This window comes from Salvia miltiorrhiza, chromosome 8 (assembly GCF_028751815.1).
Source record: "Salvia miltiorrhiza cultivar Shanhuang (shh) chromosome 8, IMPLAD_Smil_shh, whole genome shotgun sequence".
Lineage (NCBI taxonomy): Eukaryota > Viridiplantae > Streptophyta > Magnoliopsida > Lamiales > Lamiaceae > Salvia > Salvia miltiorrhiza.
In genome coordinates this window covers 2,487,307-2,497,097 of record NC_080394.1, presented here as the reverse complement: position 1 = coordinate 2,497,097, position 9,791 = coordinate 2,487,307, and the positions used below count along the sequence as shown (strand labels likewise).

The following is a 9,791-nucleotide window of genomic DNA, read 5'->3' as shown; positions in this document are numbered from 1 at the left end:
AAAAAAAATCTAACCACCCTTAAAACAAGGGCTGAGTCTCGTTAAAACCTCTTCAGAGAAAATTATGTGGGAAGAACTATATAAGAGAAAAAAGAGTATTCATCTATTACAATGATATAATCCGTAAAATCATCAAAAGACCCAAGAAAAACAACCAAGCCAAAAACGAGAAACCAGGCGACACCTATAAAAATAAGTAGTTGAGAGTACAATCTATAGACTGTCTTTTGTTATTTGTATTATTTGGATACAAGTATATTCATTCTAAACTAAACGAGTATGAACATTTATTGATATGCATATGTGAAATTTTCTCTATAATTTAATCTTTCTTTATTTATATTATTTATTACTCCCTTTCATCTCTCTCTCTCTATATATAAAGCTCAACCACTTACATAAATAATAAGTCATGTTTTCTCACCAAAATCACCTTACTATTTTAAAAAATAATTTTTCATATTCCCCAATTTAAGTATTAGTTAATTTTTTATCTTTTAAATATTTTATATTTGTTAGTCATATCGATAAATGCAAATAAACTATTCAATAAATATTTATATTGGTAATATCTATGATTAAAATATTATAGTAACAAATGGTGTTGATAATGATGGTTATCATGTATCTATCGATCTCCTTTAGTATATATTGCTTAAACCATCTGAAGTTTACTCTTACCCATCCTATTCTAACAGCATTCACATTAATTTTTATTTGAAAGAACGAGCAATAATTGTTCTCACTAATATCTTGTAGTACAACATAAAAAATTTAACATATCCATATAATATTAATAAATAATTTTAAATATAAAAAATACTTTAAAATAATATTTATTGTTAAAAAAAATTGTCTCTCGTGCACGGGAGCAAAACTAGTTCAATTTATATGTCGTTTTGCATGTTTGCGTATATATTAGTAGAAACTGACATTTGTCCAAATTAACCTTAATTATTGTTCATTTATTCGTGATGAAAATTGTTATTTAGTGAAAAAAGAAGAAAAACTCTTTATCTCCCCAACCATTTGGAGCAATTAATGAAAATAAATGAGGGCACATTAGACATTGCAGACTTAAACGTCAAATAAAACACAAATAATTGAAAACTCAAAACGACCAATAAATATATTAACTAGTGTATTACCCGTCGAAATTCGACGGGTACATATTTTTTGTAATTTATATATTTTATGTTATTCTTATGATAATTATATAAAATAATTTTTTATGTAAATTATTTATATAATTAATTAAATTAAATTAAATTAGTAATACATTTTAAATTATATTAATCTCAACAACTTTTAGCAATTAAATTATTAATTTTGTTGAGATCATAAAAATACCCATTAGTTTTCATATGAAATTTTATAAAAAGTTAACGCATAAGAAAAAAAAAGAGAGTAGAAATACATATAAATTTGACATAGGTATGATGGCGGATTGATTTGTTGCATTTGTTGTTACAAGATTTATTAATTTTGTTCAATTTTTTTTTTTGCCTTTTGACCATAATTTTATATGGAGTTTGAAAAATCATAATTGAATTGTGAGTATCATATAATTCCGAACTTCTAAAAGCATAACTAATTATGAAAATAATCTTGCCTGATATTTAAAAGACCATAATTGATTTATCGAACATCGTATCATTTGGAGTTTTAAGACCAACCAAGTTGTGGGCATCATCTCGTCGCAAACTTGACAGATCATCTCTAACTTCTGAGCATTATCTTGTCTGAAACTTGAAAGAGAATCATCTCGAAAAAAAAATTGAAAGAGCATCATCTCGTCCGGAGTTTTGAGCATCATCTCATCTAGAGTTTGAGAGAGCATCATCAAATATGAAATTATATTCAACCATGACTCCAATTGTCAACTATCTAACAAACATAACTCTAACAATTTAGAGTTCCTTGCCACATGTGATGCAGCTTTGAGGCAAACCTACAAGGTAAACTTTTCTAAGAGAAGAATACTGGACCCAAAATGTCAGCATTAATGAACTGCTAATTCCATATCAGCAGCTACAACAACCAGACATTTTCTTGATCTTCACTAGTTTGCTTAACTTATTGATTCAAGACTCATACTTGAGTTTTACCAGAGCATGATGGCCCGACTAGCTCCGTTACATGACCCTCGCGGAACATGCGGAAATCGAAATCGAGGATCGGATAAATTCGCTCTAAATCTTCTAATGGCGCCATCTATTTTGCCCTAATTGGAAAAAAGAAAACAGATAAATGGAGGGGAAAAGGAGGAGAGCAAGAAAAAAGAGCGCCATTTCTTTACAACGATTATTCGGATTGTTTTTTTTTTTTTTTGAGAATCTGATTGTAATTTTTTTGAGTTTGAAGTTTCCAATTTTAAACCTATTGGATTGTCAATGACTCAATATATAACAATGGCTTTGACAAATACTCTCCGTCCTTCGAAGATTGAGCAATTTTTTTTCGACATAAATTTTTAAAAATGGTCTAATAGTGTGGAAATGGTCTCACATATGATTGATAAGATTGATAGGATTGGGGGATTGATTAAATGATTCGTCCAACTTTTGAGTAATAATTAATCATTAGATGTTGATCGAATTATCAATCACGGGCCCAAACATACAAGTTAAACACTTGATTAAGTTGGATTATTTTATCAATCATGCCTTATCACTCAAATCAAACACCTCCCTAAGGGTATTGTTAAATAAATTGTGAGTAAATTACAGAAGTAAAATTGTCCAAATTATATGTGGGACAATATCTAAAAATAGGGATGCACATAAATTTGAAAAACGTATCAAAAAGTAAAAATACGCATAAATTTTATTGAATATACATAGGCTGTTATAAACACATTATGGCATTATTTTTATTGAATGTCATAACTTTTATGAAAATGGAGATACAAGGCTCACATTATACGTAAAGAAAAGGAAAAGGAATCTAAGAAACCCTTGAAAGCACAAAGATGAAGCAAACTAAGGATCGAGTCTCATTAAAACCTCTGCAAGCAAAATCTATATGAAAAAAACTTGCAGAGGAAAAAGAGTACTCGTTTAAAAATAAATCGGAAAAAAGAAAAATAACAACCAGGAGGCGACGAAACCATGAGCTCCGGACTAACCATCGCCCAGATCCCGACGCCCAAAACGGCTATGGGAGAAGACATGATCCCTCGAGGAGCTCCGGCCTGACCATCACCCCCAACTCACATTAATTTGCACTAAAATGTTATAAACTTACATGTGAGTTACATTTATTATTCCAATATGATATATATAGTACTTTAGTCCACGGTTTCCACGAGCACAGATTTAACCAACTCTTTGGTCTTAGTGCTGGAATTTCCATATGCATCTTCATCAACATACAATAAATTTATGACACGAGCAAGATTGAAAATGCGAATAAGAATCGGCATAGATGCCGGCCTTGGCTCGAGGCACTCCTCGTTCATATCCTTCCATGCTTTATTCACTTGCTTCCCAAATTCACTAAAAGCTTCCATCTTTGAGCACTCATTTTCTTTCATGTAACAATCCACACTTGTGATCTTTTCCTCAATCTATGCATGATCATGTACAAAATATTATCTTTTGGGTTATGAAATTAATACATGTATATAAACTAGCATTTGCACGAGTGCAATGCGTGGGAAACGTTCTAATGTTTCCTTTTATATATAAAATAGATGCTAACTCAATTCTCATATAAAATATTATGAATACAATAAAAAGAAATACTCTATTCATCCCTAAAAAAATATGTAGCGCTTCTGGTGGCACGAGTTTTAAAAAATATTAGACGAGTGTGTGTGAGTGGAGAAAGTGGCGTTAAAAAATGGAAAGTGGATATTTATGGGGGGACATCCCAAAATAGCGAATTGCGCATGTTTTTTGAGCAGGAAAGGAGTAATTTTAGCTTAATATAGAAAAGAAATTACAATAACAAAAACTTGTATTATAAAAAAGTGAAAAGAAAATTAATAAAGAAAAATGGACTTCAAAAAAGGATGAGAGAGGAGAGAAGATTTTTTAAAATTTTAATCGTTAAACAAATACAACTTTTAGATTTTAACTACAGTATTTACATAAAATATATATTAAACTAAAAGCGCTTGTCTAGATCTTTTACATTTTAAATCCAGTATTCATAAAAAAAATTATGAATACAAGAAATTAATATAAAATATAGTATACAAATAAATCTTCAATTTTAGTATAATCACAAAAATTGCCACTCAACTTTAAAACTGATTTCAAACGGAAAATTTTCTTTTTAATATATTATAGATTTTTTTACAACTAAAAAAATAATTAAAAAAAAAAAACTTACCCCATGCCCTACCATGTCGTCCATTAATCTACAAATAATCGATGAGGCTCGTAAAATTGGTGGTTCACTTGTAATCCAATCAAAATCAGTTTTGGTAATAGGATCTCTCATTCCAACTAAAGAGGTTGTTGATAGCATCATGTAACCACCAGTTACGAGTGCCGATTTCATATATTCCTCCATTGTTGGAACATAATTGCTATAGCACCATTCTGCCTCTTTCATATATGCAGTTATCAGCTTTATCATCTGCAAAAAAACATTAAAACAATTTTATGCACCTATTTGGTTAGTTTAATTTGTTTGAAAACATCTAACATGACTTTGCCCAATCAAAAAAAATAAAAAGTAGGAATCAACTAAATTTAATTAACTTACAGTCCATTTTCGGAAATTCAGACAAAATTGTCCCATACAGTAAGTAAATACAGTCAATTTGACCATGTTACCACATTGAGAATTTAATTAACTTTCAAACGTTGTGTCTTGGTACATTTAGTATGAACGAGAATTATTCGTGCCAGTTGTGGCGCGCAACGTCGTGGTATGACTGATACTAATAGTTCCAACTCGTACATACCAGGTATATTAGGATGCTGCGCATATATTCATGTCAAAAATGTATTCATATCAAATGTACCGCGCATATATTTATATTCGATAAACAATTGTAGAGTAAGAGTATTTAATTAAGTCTTTTTCATGTCAAAAATAGCTAGAATTTAATGAAATTAAATTGATAGCTAACATTTAATTTCCACTATCCATTTTGCATATTTCGAACCATTATCCCCCTAAATATTGCATGCATGCATGTGTATATATACCTCTTTTTTAGCATATTGAAGGCGATATGATTCGCCTCGTTTTGCCATTTCAATTTCCATTTCTTCATAAACACCTAAAAGAGCTTCGTAACATATTCTCATATATGGTGGCAATTGAAATTCATCCGCGGCGCTAATATTCCATCTGCTCCATGTTAGAGATAATAATTAAATTTTATTAATCACAATTAGGACATTAATAATAGAGCAGTGGAGTGTTAAAAAAATTTAGACAACAATCTTAGGGAGATTTGCCAAAATATGCCAAATTTTTTAGATGGGCAGAAATAGACCAATTATTTTAAATTTCAACGTTAGAAGGTCATATATGGGCACAATATATCAGACTATTTTGCACTTAATATGAGCCCAAATATGGACGTCGAATTGAGCCCAAATGTGTGGCCCACTACTGTTGAAATTTAAAATAATTGCCAATTTCAGCAAACACGAAAATATATAGTTGACATATTTTTGCAGATCGCTCTGAAATAGTGATCTTAAAGAATTTTAAACTGATACAAATTTAGGGGTTAATACTACCTTTGAATAGCATGGGTTAAACGTCGGAGTTCATCTAAAGTTCCTTTAATATCATAAATATCATCAAGGATAGAAGTTATAGCTATGACTTTGGTTAGGAATAATCTTGCAGTGTCGTTTTGTGGCTCAAAATAGACTCCCAAAATCCAAAAATAGCACTCCACCACTCTGTCTCTTGCAAAAGGTAGTTTTTTTCCAAACTCTAAATCCTCCCACCACCTGGATGCAGCATATTCTTTTTTGTTTAGTTTGAAACAAATCGCAATTATATTATGTAATTAATAATAGAGGCAATGCACTATTTTAACCAAAAATATATAATAATAAGAAATTATAGCCATGTAAATAAAAACATGAAAATAATATCTATCCTTTTATTTTGATATCCTCACACGAAGAATTCGATGATTATACAAAAAATTTCATGCAAATTCCATATATATATATATATATATATATATATATATATATATATATGTGTGTGTGTGTGTGTGTGTGTGTGTGTGTCTTAATAATACTAGATCCGTCCACAAAAAATAGTCCTAATAAAGGACGACACGAGTTTTAATAAAAATATTTATTGTAATTTGAGTGGAGAAATGGTTTTATTTAAAAAGTGGTGTTTATAATGATAATTAATTATATTGTGAATGGAGAATAGGGCCCACCATTTAATAAATAGTTTTCAAAAATTAATTGAATGGGCCGGACTAATTTTGTGGACATCTCAAAATGGCAAAAATGAACTATTTTTTGTGGATAGAGGGAGTATGTCCATTACTGACCTTGTAATGTGGTGTAGCTCTCTCTGGTGTATTTTCTGCATAATATTGAAGTCCAATTTCGCAAAATTCAATAATATTTCATTATGCGACTCATCTTCTTGGTACATATATATATGAATTTCTTGGCTCCGAGTCTCATCAAAGTCTTGCTAATTGGCATATCCAGAGCTTCTTTCACTCGTTTACATAGAGAAGAGTTGATTTGATGTGAGAGTAAAGATTCAAGATGAGTAGAAGTAAATTCTAAGGCTTTGTCAAGAATCTCCTCTCCATTTATCCCATAATTCGAAGCCTCGTACAAGCTTAGCATCCCTTCAACATCGTTTATCAACAATGGCTCCTTCCAATTTCCCTCTTCGTCTATGAATTCATGGAACACATCTAACGCAAAAATTTCATATTTTTGTGAGACAGAAGGAGTACAAAGAATCTCTCAGCACAAGTTTTAATAAAAAATTGTTGAGTGTCCTGATATTACTGGAGAAAGAGTTCCACATTGAGGGTAATGTATTAGTTGTAAATAGGGTTAACAATGTTTTATGTCTCGAACTTTCGATGTTTTCCATAAACAATTCCGAACTTTCGTTTCCTTCAAAAAAGCCTTGAAATTTCAGCATTTTCTATAAAATATCCCGCTACACGAAATTCGGTACTCGAAAGATGACTATTCTCAAATTGATTCATGTTGTGAATCTTATGCCACTAAGTTGATAATTTAATACTTCTGTGACGAAACGAGTCATCTTTCGGTCATTGTATAGCAGGACATTTTATTGAAAATGACGAAAGCTCGGGGTTTTTGAGAAGAAGAAAAAAAGTTTGAAATATTTTATGAAAAAAGCTAAAAATTCGGAATTCTTCGGGACATAAAACACTATTAACCCTTGTAAATAAATGTAATTTACAAGGGTATAATTGTCCAATTATATGTGAGGTGATGTCCAAAAACAGAAAGTATGTAGGGAATAAATGCATAATTTAAGGAGCGTCGGGAATAAATGAATGAAAATCAATTAATTATATAAAGTTAATATTACCGCGTGGGGCGCGGTAACCTTGCTGTCTAAGCAGACGAAAACGAAGAGCAAGAACACGAAGATCGCCCTTATCTTTGCGACTTTGTATTTCATAATTTTCATGAATTTGTCTCAAGGATTCCCCGATTTCCTTTTCAAAATGATAGCCAACTCCTAGCCGTTGGATTGCATCGATCAGCTCCATCTTCACCGTTGAATCATTTGGAGTCTCGGCTACCAACTTCTTCACCTTTTCCTTTTGCTTTTCGAGTTGCTCCTTCTCATCACCACTGATTTCCTAATATTACAATATTAATTAACATTCATGATTGGTGTATGTACCGAGGGGCGGATCCATAATTTATCGTTAGAGGGGGCTAAATTTATTGAAGTATGCCATCTGAAAGTATGCCAAATTTGGAGACGGGAGTCAAATTTTTTTGAGCATTCCATACAGTTCATTTTTATGTCCAAGTAAAATTTTAACGAGCTTAGGATTATAACTCGGTCACTTACTATAATAAATAGGTATTCACATTTCATTAATTCAAAAATAAGTACATTGAAAGCATATAAACACCTACCTCTATGCTTTTTTTTAAAAAAATTGTTTCATCTTCTAAAAAACTAATTTTCATTATGGGTTAAGTATCAAATTGGCCCCTATCGATGGCGTCCCTATGGCTTTTAGCCCCCTAAAGTCAGGGAGAAGAGCTGCCCACATTCTCAACGTGGCTTTATGGCACCAATTTTCCCCCTATCAATAGGGGTCCCCCTCGCGTTTAGCGCCCTAAAGTCAGGGGGTGAGCTGCCTCCATCGAAAGGCTGGGGGAGGGGGGGGGGGAATTGGTGCCAAAAAGCCACGTTAAGGTAGTGGGCAGCTCTCCCCCCTGACTTTAGGAGGCTAAAAGCCATAGGGACGTCATCGTTAAGGGGCAATCTGATACTTAACCCTTTCATTATTAATAGTTCATAATTTTACTTTAACTTGAGGATTGACTCAAATTCAATATTGAAAATTGACTAAGAAATGCAATGAGACAAAAAATAATACAAATTTAACAAATCACCATAAAATATTAAGCAATTAACATGGACTATAATTATTAAAACAATATATTATACTTTTTTTGTATTTTTTATGTACTCCCTCCGTCCGCCGAGATTATGTCACAACTATATCGGACGTCCGCCAAGATTATGTCACTTTCCTTTTAAGGCAATGGTCCCACCATCCTCTTTAATGTTTTATCCTTAGTAACACCCTTTATTTACAAAAAATCCACCTCAAATTCAATCTCAACCACACATCTCATAAAAATTGTGGGACCCTTTCTTCACTACATCAAAATCATAACCAATTTTATTAAATCTTGTGCCCAAGCAATTTAACATAATTTCGGCGGACGGATGGAGTATATGATTATTAAAAAACTCAAAAATTAATAGGGGGCTTTAGCCCCCCTATGCCCCATGCCCCTGGATCCGCCACAATTTACCAATATCTACTATACCATATAAACGCTTTAAAAATATATTCTAAAATAAATAAAGAGTCGATGCAAATTTACTGTCTGATTAAAAATTTACCGTAACATCGTTAGTGTATGCAAGAAAATAATCCTTCCAAACGCTGGGATGATATGTTACAGATCGACGAATATCATCTACATTTGTTTTCTTTGTAGAAATGGGAGCAGCAGATGCATATATTTGAGACATTTTTTTTTCACTATGAATTGTGTTTGAATAATTTTAGTTTATTTTTTGTTGTATTTATAGATTATTTCAGTAGTTTGTTTCAAAAGCTTTTCTTTACTTACCGTACATTTTTTTTTAACACGTTTTATTGTTTTTTTGAAAAGTGTTTAACACGTTTTTTAATAACACTATTCATCACTACTACTTCCTAGTTATTAGATTATTATGCTCACATTTACTCCCAAATGGAATAAATAATATCAAGAGATAATATGTTTAGCTCTAGTATTTCCTACATAATAAAAGGAAACTCTATTCATGTAGATAAAAATGTGAAAATAATGACTATTTTTAATTATTATGCCTTGCACGCTTACAAGATTTACACAATTTTTTTCGTGTAACAATATTATTTACATTGTTATAGAAAATTGTCAACCCTAACAATGAATTAAAATTGATTTAAATGATAAAAAATAATTGTATACCATAATTGAATGGAATGAACTTGGTCCATAATCATAAGATTATATTAAAGCATATAAAATTGAAATTGAAAAAAGAATATACAAAAAATTATT

General features: G+C 31.2%; 1 pseudogene; it reads right to left on the bottom strand.

Moving 5' to 3' along the window:
- Positions 1-2,800: 2,800 nt before the first annotated feature.
- Positions 2,801-9,255, bottom strand: LOC130999953 ((-)-germacrene D synthase-like; annotated as a pseudogene).
- Between the last annotated feature and the right edge of the window lie 536 nt (positions 9,256-9,791).